Below are 11,399 nucleotides of genomic sequence, written 5' to 3'. Positions count from 1 at the left end.
CAAAAGTGCCCACACACTCAGCCCTTAACCCCAGTGTGCAGAAAGGGTCAAGACGTGTTTTTCAGCAGAAATAAACATGTTTCTGCAAGTTTGGTCAACCCCATGTAAGTTATGGGGCAGTAACATCACACTTTTCAAAACGTGTTTCTCTGCCCGAAATAAACGCGTTTTTACAAACAACTGAATCTACTTGTAACAGCAAGGCTCAGAAGTGCCCACACACTCAGCCCTTAACCCCAGTGTGCAGAAAGGGTCAAAACGTGTTTTTCAGCAGAAATAAACATGTTTCTGCAAGTTTGGTCAACCCCATGTAAGTTATGGGGCAGTAACATCACACTTTTCAAAACGTGTTTTTCATCCCGAAATAAACGCGTTTTTTCAGGCAACTGAATCTACTTGTAACAGCAAGGCTCAGAAGTGCCCACAAACTCAGCCCTTAACCCCAGTGTGCAGAAAGGGTCAAAACGTGTTTTTCAGCAGAAATAAACATGTTTATGCAAGTTTGGTCAACCCCATGTAAGTTATGGGGCAGTAACATCACACTTTTCAAAACGTGTTTTTCAGCCCGAAATTAGCGCGTTTTTTCAGGCAACTGAATCTACTTGTAACAGCAAGGCTCAGAAGTGCCCACACACTCAGCCCTTAACCCCAGTGTGCAGAAAGGGTCAAAACGTGTTTTTCAGCAGAAATAAACATGTTTCTGCAAGTTTGGTCAACCCCATGTAAGTTATGGGGCAGTAACATCACACTTTTCAAAACGTGTTTTTCAGCCCGAAATAAGCGCGTTTTTTCACACAACTGAATCTCCTTGTAACAGCAAGGCTCAGAAGTGCCCACACACTCAGCCCTTAACCCCAGTGTGCAGAAAGGGTCAAAACGTGTTTTAAAGCAGAAATAAACATGTTTCTGCAAGTTTGGTCAACCCCATGTAAGTTATGGGGCAGTAACATCACACTTTTCAAAACGTGTTTTTCAGCCCGAAATAAACACGTTTTTTCAGGCAACTGAATCTACTTGTAACAGCAAGGCTCAGAAGTGCCCACACACTCAGCCCTTAACCCCAGTGTGCAGAAAGGGTCAAAACGTGTTTTTCAGCAGAAATAAACATGTTTCTGCAAGTTTGGTCAACCCCATGTAAGTTATGGGGCAGTAACATCACACTTTTCAAAACGTGTTTTTCAGCCCGAAATAAGCGCGTTTTTTCAAGCAACTGAATCTACTTGTAACAGCAAGGCTCAGAAGTGCCCACACACTCAGCCCTTAACCCCAGTGTGCAGAAAGGGTCAAAACGTGTTTTTCAGCAGAAATAAACATGTTTCTGCAAGTTTGGTCAACCCCATGTAAGTTATGGGGCAGTAACATCACACTTTTCAAAACGTGTTTTTCAGCCCGAAATATGCGCGTTTTTTCAGACAACTGAATCTCCTTGTAACAGCAAGGCTCAGAAGTGCCCACACACTCAGCCCTTAACCCCAGTGTGCAGAAAGGGTCAAAACGTGTTTTTCAGCAGAAATAAACATGTTTCTGCAAGTTTGGTCAACCCCATGTAAGTTATGGGGCAGTAACATCACACTTTTCAAAACGTGTTTTTCAGCCCGAAATAAGCGCGTTTTTTCAGACAACTGAATCTCCTTGTAACAGCAAGGCTCAGAAGTGCCCACACACTCAGCCCTTAACCCCAGTGTGCAGAAAGGGTCAAAACGTGTTTTTCAGCAGAAATAAACATGTTTCTGCAAGTTTGGTCAACCCCATGTAAGTTATGGGGCAGTAACATCACACTTTTCAAAACGTGTTTTTCAGCCCGAAATAAGCGCGTTTTTTCAGGCAACTGAATCTACTTGTAACAGCAAGGCTCAGAAGTGCCCACACACTCAGCCCTTAACCCCAGTGTGCAGAAAGGGTCAAAACGTGTTTTTCAGCAGAAATAAACATGTTTCTGCAAGTTTGGTCAACCCCATGTAAGTTATGGGGCAGTAACATCACACTTTTCAAAACGTGTTTTTCAGCCCGAAATAAGCGCGTTTTTTCAAGCAACTGAATCTACTTGTAACAGCAAGGCTCAGAAGTGCCCACACACTCAGCCCTTAACCCCAGAGTGCAGAAAGGGTCAAAACGTGTTTTTCAGCAGAAATAAACATGTTTCTGCAAGTTTGGTCAACCCCATGTAAGTTATGGGGCAGTAACATCACACTTTTCAAAACGTGTTTTTCAGCCCGAAATAAGCGCGTTTTTTCAGACAACTGAATCTCCTTGTAACAGCAAGGCTCAGAAGTGCCCACACACTCAGCCCTTAACCCCAGTGTGCAGAAAGGGTCAAAACGTGTTTTTCAGCAGAAATAAACATGTTTCTGCAAGTTTGGTCAACCCCATGTAAGTTATGGGGCAGTAACATCACACTTTTCAAAACGTGTTTTTCAGCCCGAAATAAGCGCGTTTTTTCAGACAACTGAATCTCCTTGTAACAGCAAGGCTCAGAAGTGCCCACACACTCAGCCCTTAACCCCAGTGTGCAGAAAGGGTCAAAACGTGTTTTTCAGCAGAAATAAACATGTTTCTGCAAGTTTGGTCAACCCCATGTAAGTTATGGGGCAGTAACATCACACTTTTCAAAACGTGTTTTTCAGCCCGAAATAAACACGTTTTTTCAGACAACTGAATCTACTTGTAACAGCAAGGCTCAGAAGTGCCCACACACTCAGCCCTTAACCCCAGTGTGCAGAAAGGGTCAAAACGTGTTTTTCAGCAGAAATAAACATGTTTCTGCAAGTTTGGTCAACCCCATGTAAGTTATGGGGCAGTAACATCACACTTTTCAAAACGTGTTTTTCAGCCCGAAATAAACGCGTTTTTTCAGGCAACTGAATCTACTTGTAACAGCAAGGCTCAGAAGTGCCCACACACTCAGCCCTTAACCCCAGTGTGCAGAAAGGGTCAAAACGTGTTTTTCAGCAGAAATAAACATGTTTCTGCAAGTTTGGTCAACCCCATGTAAGTTATGGGGCAGTAACATCACACTTTTCAAAACGTGTTTTTCAGCCCGAAATAAGCGCGTTTTTTCAGGCAACTGAATCTACTTGTAACAGCAAGGCTCAGAAGTGCCCACACACTCAGCCCTTAACCCCAGTGTGCAGAAAGGGTCAAAACGTGTTTTTCAGCAGAAATAAACATGTTTCTGCAAGTTTGGTCAACCCCATGTAAGTTATGGGGCAGTAACATCACACTTTTCAAAACGTGTTTTTCAGCCCGAAATAAGCGCGTTTTTTCAAGCAACTGAATCTCCTTGTAACAGCAAGGCTCAGAAGTGCCCACACACTCAGCCCTTAACCCCAGTGTGCAGAAAGGGTCAAAACGTGTTTTTCAGCAGAAATAAACATGTTTCTGCAAGTTTGGTCAACCCCATGTAAGTTATGGGGCAGTAACATCACACTTTTCAAAACGTGTTTTTCAGCCCGAAATAAGCGCGTTTTTTCAGACAACTGAATCTCCTTGTAACAGCAAGGCTCAGAAGTGCCCACACACTCAGCCCTTAACCCCAGTGTGCAGAAAGGGTCAAAACGTGTTTTTCAGCAGAAATAAACATGTTTCTGCAAGTTTGGTCAACCCCATGTAAGTTATGGGGCAGTAACATCACACTTTTCAAAACGTGTTTTTCAGCCCGAAATAAACACGTTTTTTCAGGCAACTGAATCTACTTGTAACAGCAAGGCTCAGAAGTGCCCACACACTCAGCCCTTAACCCCAGTGTGCAGAAAGGGTCAAAACGTGTTTTTCAGCAGAAATAAACATGTTTCTGCAAGTTTGGTCAACCCCATGTAAGTTATGGGGCAGTAACATCACACTTTTCAAAACGTGTTTTTCAGCCCGAAATAAGCGCGTTTTTTCAGACAACTGAATCTCCTTGTAACAGCAAGGCTCAGAAGTGCCCACACACTCAGCCCTTAACCCCAGTGTGCAAAAAGGGTCAAAACGTGTTTTTCAGCAGAAATAAACATGTTTCTGCAAGTTTGGTCAACCCCATGTAAGTTATGGGGCAGTAACATCACACTTTTCAAAACGTGTTTTTCAGCCCGAAATAAACACGTTTTTTCAGGCAACTGAATCTACTTGTAACAGCAAGGCTCAGAAGTGCCCACACACTCAGCCCTTAACCCCAGTGTGCAGAAAGGGTCAAACCGTGTTTTTCAGCAGAAATAAACATGTTTCTGCAAGTTTGGTCAACCCCATGTAAGTTATGGGGCAGTAACATCACACTTTTCAAAACGTGTTTTTCAGCCCGAAATAAACACGTTTTTTTTAGGCAACTGAATCTCCTTGTAACAGCAAGGCTCAGAAGTGCCCACACACTCAGCCCTTAACCCCAGTGTGCAGAAAAGGTCAAAACGTGTTTTTCAGCAGAAATAAACATGTTTCTGCAAGTTTGGTCAACCCCATGTAAGTTATGGGGCAGTAACATCACACTTTTCAAAACGTGTTTTTCAGCCCGAAATAAGCGCGTTTTTTCAGACAACTGAATCTCCTTGTAACAGCAAGGCTCAGAGGTGCCCACACACTCAGCCCTTAACCCCAGTGTGCAGAAAGGGTCAAAACGTGTTTTTCAGCAGAAATAAACATGTTTCTGCAAGTTTGGTCAACCCCATGTAAGTTATGGGGCAGTAACATCACACTTTTCAAAACGTGTTTTTCAGCCCGAAATAAGCGCGTTTTTTCAGACAACTGAATCTCCTTGTAACAGCAAGGCTCAGAAGTGCCCACACACTCAGCCCTTAACCCCAGTGTGCAGAAAGGGTCAAAACGTGTTTTTCAGCAGAAATAAACATGTTTCTGCAAGTTTGGTCAACCCCATGTAAGTTATGGGGCAGTAACATCACACTTTTCAAAACGTGTTTTTCAGCCCGAAATAAACACGTTTTTTCAGACAACTGAATCTACTTGTAACAGCAAGGCTCAGAAGTGCCCACACACTCAGCCCTTAACCCCAGTGTGCAGAAAGGGTCAAAACGTGTTTTTCAGCAGAAATAAACATGTTTCTGCAAGTTTGGTCAACCCCATGTAAGTTATGGGGCAGTAACATCACACTTTTCAAAACGTGTTTTTCAGCCCGAAATAAGCGCGTTTTTTCAAGCAACTGAATCTACTTGTAACAGCAAGGCTCAGAAGTGCCCACACACTCAGCCCTTAATCCCAGTGTGCAGAAAGGGTCAAAACGTGTTTTTCAGCAGAAATAAACATGTTTCTGCAAGTTTGGTCAACCCCATGTAAGTTATGGGGCAGTAACATCACACTTTTCAAAACGTTTTTTTCAGCCCGAAATAAGCGCGTTTTTTCAGACAACTGAATCTCCTTGTAACAGCAAGGCTCAGAAGTGCCCACACACTCAGCCCTTAACCCCAGTGTGCAGAAAGGGTCAAAACGTGTTTTTCAGCAGAAATAAACATGTTTCTGCAAGTTTGGTCAACCCCATGTAAGTTATGGGGCAGTAACATCACACTTTTCAAAACGTTTTTTTCAGCCCGAAATAAACACGTTTTTTCAGACAACTGAATCTACTTGTAACAGCAAGGCTCAGAAGTGCCCACACACTCAGCCCTTAACCCCAGTGTGCAGAAAGGGTCAAAACGTGTTTTTCAGCAGAAATAAACATGTTTCTGCAAGTTTGGTCAACCCCATGTAAGTTATGGGGCAGTAACATCACACTTTTCAAAACGTGTTTTTCAGCCCGAAATTAGCGCGTTTTTTCAGGCAACTGAATCTACTTGTAACAGCAAGGCTCAGAAGTGCCCACACACTCAGCCCTTAACCCCAGTGTGCAGAAAGGGTCAAAACGTGTTTTTCAGCAGAAATAAACATGTTTCTGCAAGCTTGGTCAACCCCATGTAAGTTATGGGGCAGTAACATCACACTTTTCAAAACGTGTTTTTCAGCCCGAAATAAGCGCGTTTTTTCAGACAACTGAATCTCCTTCTAACAGCAAGGCTCAGAGGTGCCCACACACTCAGCCCTTAACCCCAGTGTGCAGAAAGGGTCAAAACGTGTTTTTCAGCAGAAATAAACATGTTTCTGCAATTTTGGTCAACCCCATGTAAGTTATGGGGCAGTAACATCACACTTTTCAAAACGTGTTTTTCAGCTCGAAATAAACGCGTTTTTTCAGACAACTGAATCTACTTGTAACAGCAAGGGTCAGAAGTGCCCACACACTCAGCCCTTAACCCCAGTGTGCAGAAAGGGTCAAAACGTGTTTTTCAGCAGAAATAAACATGTTTCTGCAAGTTTGGTCAACCCCATGTAAGTTATGGGGCAGTAACATCACACTTTTCAAAACGTGTTTTTCAGCCCGAAATAAGCGCGTTTTTTCAGACAACTGAATCTCCTTGTAACAGCAAGGCTCAGAGGTGCCCACACACTCAGCCCTTAACCCCAGTGTGCAGAAAGGGTCAAAACGTGTTTTTCAGCAGAAATAAACATGTTTATGCAAGTTTGGTCAACCCCATGTAAGTTATGGGGCATTAACATCACACTTTTCAAAACGTGTTTTTCAGCCCGAAATAAACGCGTTTTTTCAGGCAACTGAATCTACTTGTAACAGCAAGGCTCAGAAGTGCCCACACACTCAGCCCTTAACCCCAGTGTGCAGAAAGGGTCAAAACGTGTTTTTCAGCAGAAATAAACATGTTTCTGCAAGTTTGGTCAACCCCATGTAAGTTATGGGGCAGTAACATCACACTTTTCAAAACGTGTTTTTCAGCCCGAAATTAGCGCGTTTTTTCAGGCAACTGAATCTACTTGTAACAGCAAGGCTCAGAAGTGCCCACACACTCAGCCCTTAACCCCAGTGTGCAGAAAGGGTCAAAACGTGTTTTTCAGCAGAAATAAACATGTTTCTGCAAATTTGGTCAACCCCATGTAAGTTATGGGGCAGTAACATCACACTTTTCAAAACGTGTTTTTCAGCCCGAAATAAGCGCGTTTTTTCAGACAACTGAATCTCCTTGTAACAGCAGGGCTCAAAAGTGCCCACACACTCAGCCCTTAACCCCAGTGTGCAGAAAGGGTCAAGACGTGTTTTTCAGCAGAAATAAACATGTTTCTGCAAGTTTGGTCAACCCCATGTAAGTTATGGGGCAGTAACATCACACTTTTCAAAACGTGTTTCTCTGCCCGAAATAAACGCGTTTTTACAAACAACTGAATCTACTTGTAACAGCAAGGCTCAGAAGTGCCCACACACTCAGCCCTTAACCCCAGTGTGCAGAAAGGGTCAAAACGTGTTTTTCAGCAGAAATAAACATGTTTCTGCAAGTTTGGTCAACCCCATGTAAGTTATGGGGCAGTAACATCACACTTTTCAAAACGTGTTTTTCATCCCGAAATAAACGCGTTTTTTCAGGCAACTGAATCTACTTGTAACAGCAAGGCTCAGAAGTGCCCACAAACTCAGCCCTTAACCCCAGTGTGCAGAAAGGGTCAAAACGTGTTTTTCAGCAGAAATAAACATGTTTATGCAAGTTTGGTCAACCCCATGTAAGTTATGGGGCATTAACATCACACTTTTCAAAACGTGTTTTTCAGCCCGAAATAAACGCGTTTTTTCAGGCAACTGAATCTACTTGTAACAGCAAGGCTCAGAAGTGCCCACACACTCAGCCCTTAACCCCAGTGTGCAGAAAGGGTCAAAACGTGTTTTTCAGCAGAAATAAACATGTTTCTGCAAGTTTGGTCAACCCCATGTAAGTTATGGGGCAGTAACATCACACTTTTCAAAACGTGTTTTTCAGCCCGAAATTAGCGCGTTTTTTCAGGCAACTGAATCTACTTGTAACAGCAAGGCTCAGAAGTGCCCACACACTCAGCCCTTAACCCCAGTGTGCAGAAAGGGTCAAAACGTGTTTTTCAGCAGAAATAAACATGTTTCTGCAAGTTTGGTCAACCCCATGTAAGTTATGGGGCAGTAACATCACACTTTTCAAAACGTGTTTTTCAGCCCGAAATAAGCGCGTTTTTTCACACAACTGAATCTCCTTGTAACAGCAAGGCTCAGAAGTGCCCACACACTCAGCCCTTAACCCCAGTGTGCAGAAAGGGTCAAAACGTGTTTTAAAGCAGAAATAAACATGTTTCTGCAAGTTTGGTCAACCCCATGTAAGTTATGGGGCAGTAACATCACACTTTTCAAAACGTGTTTTTCAGCCCGAAATAAACACGTTTTTTCAGGCAACTGAATCTACTTGTAACAGCAAGGCTCAGAAGTGCCCACACACTCAGCCCTTAACCCCAGTGTGCAGAAAGGGTCAAAACGTGTTTTTCAGCAGAAATAAACATGTTTCTGCAAGTTTGGTCAACCCCATGTAAGTTATGGGGCAGTAACATCACACTTTTCAAAACGTGTTTTTCAGCCCGAAATAAGCGCGTTTTTTCAAGCAACTGAATCTACTTGTAACAGCAAGGCTCAGAAGTGCCCACACACTCAGCCCTTAACCCCAGTGTGCAGAAAGGGTCAAAACGTGTTTTTCAGCAGAAATAAACATGTTTCTGCAAGTTTGGTCAACCCCATGTAAGTTATGGGGCAGTAACATCACACTTTTCAAAACGTGTTTTTCAGCCCGAAATATGCGCGTTTTTTCAGACAACTGAATCTCCTTGTAACAGCAAGGCTCAGAAGTGCCCACACACTCAGCCCTTAACCCCAGTGTGCAGAAAGGGTCAAAACGTGTTTTTCAGCAGAAATAAACATGTTTCTGCAAGTTTGGTCAACCCCATGCAAGTTATGGGGCAGTAACATCACACTTTTCAAAACATGTTTTTCAGCCCGAGATAAACGCGTTTTTTCAGGCAACTGAATCTACTTGTAACAGCAAGGCTCAGAAGTGCCCACACACTCAGCCCTTAACCCCAGTGTGCAGAAAGGGTCAAAACGTGTTTTTCAGCAGAAATAAACATGTTTCTGCAAGTTTGGTCAACCCCATGTAAGTTATGGGGCAGTAACATCACACTTTTCAAAACGTGTTTTTCAGCCCGAAATAAACGCGTTTTTTCAGGCAACTGAATCTACTTGTAACAGCAAGGCTCAGAAGTGCCCACACACTCAGCCCTTAACCCCAGTGTGCAGAAAGGGTCAAAACGTGTTTTTCAGCAGAAATAAACATGTTTCTGCAAGTTTGGTCAACCCCATGTAAGTTATGGGGCAGTAACATCACACTTTTCAAAACGTGTTTTTCAGCCCGAAATAAGCGCGTTTTTTCAGACAACTGAATCTCCTTGTAACAGCAAGGCTCAGAAGTGCCCACACACTCAGCCCTTAACCCCAGTGTGCAGAAAGGGTCAAAACGTGTTTTTCAGCAGAAATAAACATGTTTCTGCAAGTTTGGTCAACCCCATGTAAGTTATGGGGCAGTAACATCACACTTTTCAAAACGTGTTTTTCAGCCCGAAATAAGCGCGTTTTTTCAGGCAACTGAATCTACTTGTAACAGCAAGGCTCAGAAGTGCCCACACACTCAGCCCTTAACCCCAGTGTGCAGAAAGGGTCAAAACGTGTTTTTCAGCAGAAATAAACATGTTTCTGCAAGTTTGGTCAACCCCATGTAAGTTATGGGGCAGTAACATCACACTTTTCAAAACGTGTTTTTCAGCCCGAAATAAGCGCGTTTTTTCAAGCAACTGAATCTACTTGTAACAGCAAGGCTCAGAAGTGCCCACACACTCAGCCCTTAACCCCAGAGTGCAGAAAGGGTCAAAACGTGTTTTTCAGCAGAAATAAACATGTTTCTGCAAGTTTGGTCAACCCCATGTAAGTTATGGGGCAGTAACATCACACTTTTCAAAACGTGTTTTTCAGCCCGAAATAAGCGCGTTTTTTCAGACAACTGAATCTCCTTGTAACAGCAAGGCTCAGAAGTGCCCACACACTCAGCCCTTAACCCCAGTGTGCAGAAAGGGTCAAAACGTGTTTTTCAGCAGAAATAAACATGTTTCTGCAAGTTTGGTCAACCCCATGTAAGTTATGGGGCAGTAACATCACACTTTTCAAAACGTGTTTTTCAGCCCGAAATAAGCGCGTTTTTTCAGACAACTGAATCTCCTTGTAACAGCAAGGCTCAGAAGTGCCCACACACTCAGCCCTTAACCCCAGTGTGCAGAAAGGGTCAAAACGTGTTTTTCAGCAGAAATAAACATGTTTCTGCAAGTTTGGTCAACCCCATGTAAGTTATGGGGCAGTAACATCACACTTTTCAAAACGTGTTTTTCAGCCCGAAATAAACACGTTTTTTCAGACAACTGAATCTACTTGTAACAGCAAGGCTCAGAAGTGCCCACACACTCAGCCCTTAACCCCAGTGTGCAGAAAGGGTCAAAACGTGTTTTTCAGCAGAAATAAACATGTTTCTGCAAGTTTGGTCAACCCCATGTAAGTTATGGGGCAGTAACATCACACTTTTCAAAACGTGTTTTTCAGCCCGAAATAAACGCGTTTTTTCAGGCAACTGAATCTACTTGTAACAGCAAGGCTCAGAAGTGCCCACACACTCAGCCCTTAACCCCAGTGTGCAGAAAGGGTCAAAACGTGTTTTTCAGCAGAAATAAACATGTTTCTGCAAGTTTGGTCAACCCCATGTAAGTTATGGGGCAGTAACATCACACTTTTCAAAACGTGTTTTTCAGCCCGAAATAAGCGCGTTTTTTCAGGCAACTGAATCTACTTGTAACAGCAAGGCTCAGAAGTGCCCACACACTCAGCCCTTAACCCCAGTGTGCAGAAAGGGTCAAAACGTGTTTTTCAGCAGAAATAAACATGTTTCTGCAAGTTTGGTCAACCCCATGTAAGTTATGGGGCAGTAACATCACACTTTTCAAAACGTGTTTTTCAGCCCGAAATAAGCGCGTTTTTTCAAGCAACTGAATCTCCTTGTAACAGCAAGGCTCAGAAGTGCCCACACACTCAGCCCTTAACCCCAGTGTGCAGAAAGGGTCAAAACGTGTTTTTCAGCAGAAATAAACATGTTTCTGCAAGTTTGGTCAACCCCATGTAAGTTATGGGGCAGTAACATCACACTTTTCAAAACGTGTTTTTCAGCCCGAAATAAGCGCGTTTTTTCAGACAACTGAATCTCCTTGTAACAGCAAGGCTCAGAAGTGCCCACACACTCAGCCCTTAACCCCAGTGTGCAGAAAGGGTCAAAACGTGTTTTTCAGCAGAAATAAACATGTTTCTGCAAGTTTGGTCAACCCCATGTAAGTTATGGGGCAGTAACATCACACTTTTCAAAACGTGTTTTTCAGCCCGAAATAAACACGTTTTTTCAGGCAACTGAATCTACTTGTAACAGCAAGGCTCAGAAGTGCCCACACACTCAGCCCTTAACCCCAGTGTGCAGAAAGGGTCAAAACGTGTTTTTCAGCAG

This window comes from Lepisosteus oculatus, chromosome 12, assembly GCF_040954835.1.
Source record: "Lepisosteus oculatus isolate fLepOcu1 chromosome 12, fLepOcu1.hap2, whole genome shotgun sequence".
NCBI classification, from domain to species: Eukaryota; Metazoa; Chordata; class Actinopteri; order Semionotiformes; family Lepisosteidae; genus Lepisosteus; species Lepisosteus oculatus.
The sequence above is the reverse complement of the archived record's forward strand: the minus strand, read 5'-3'. Positions refer to the sequence as shown.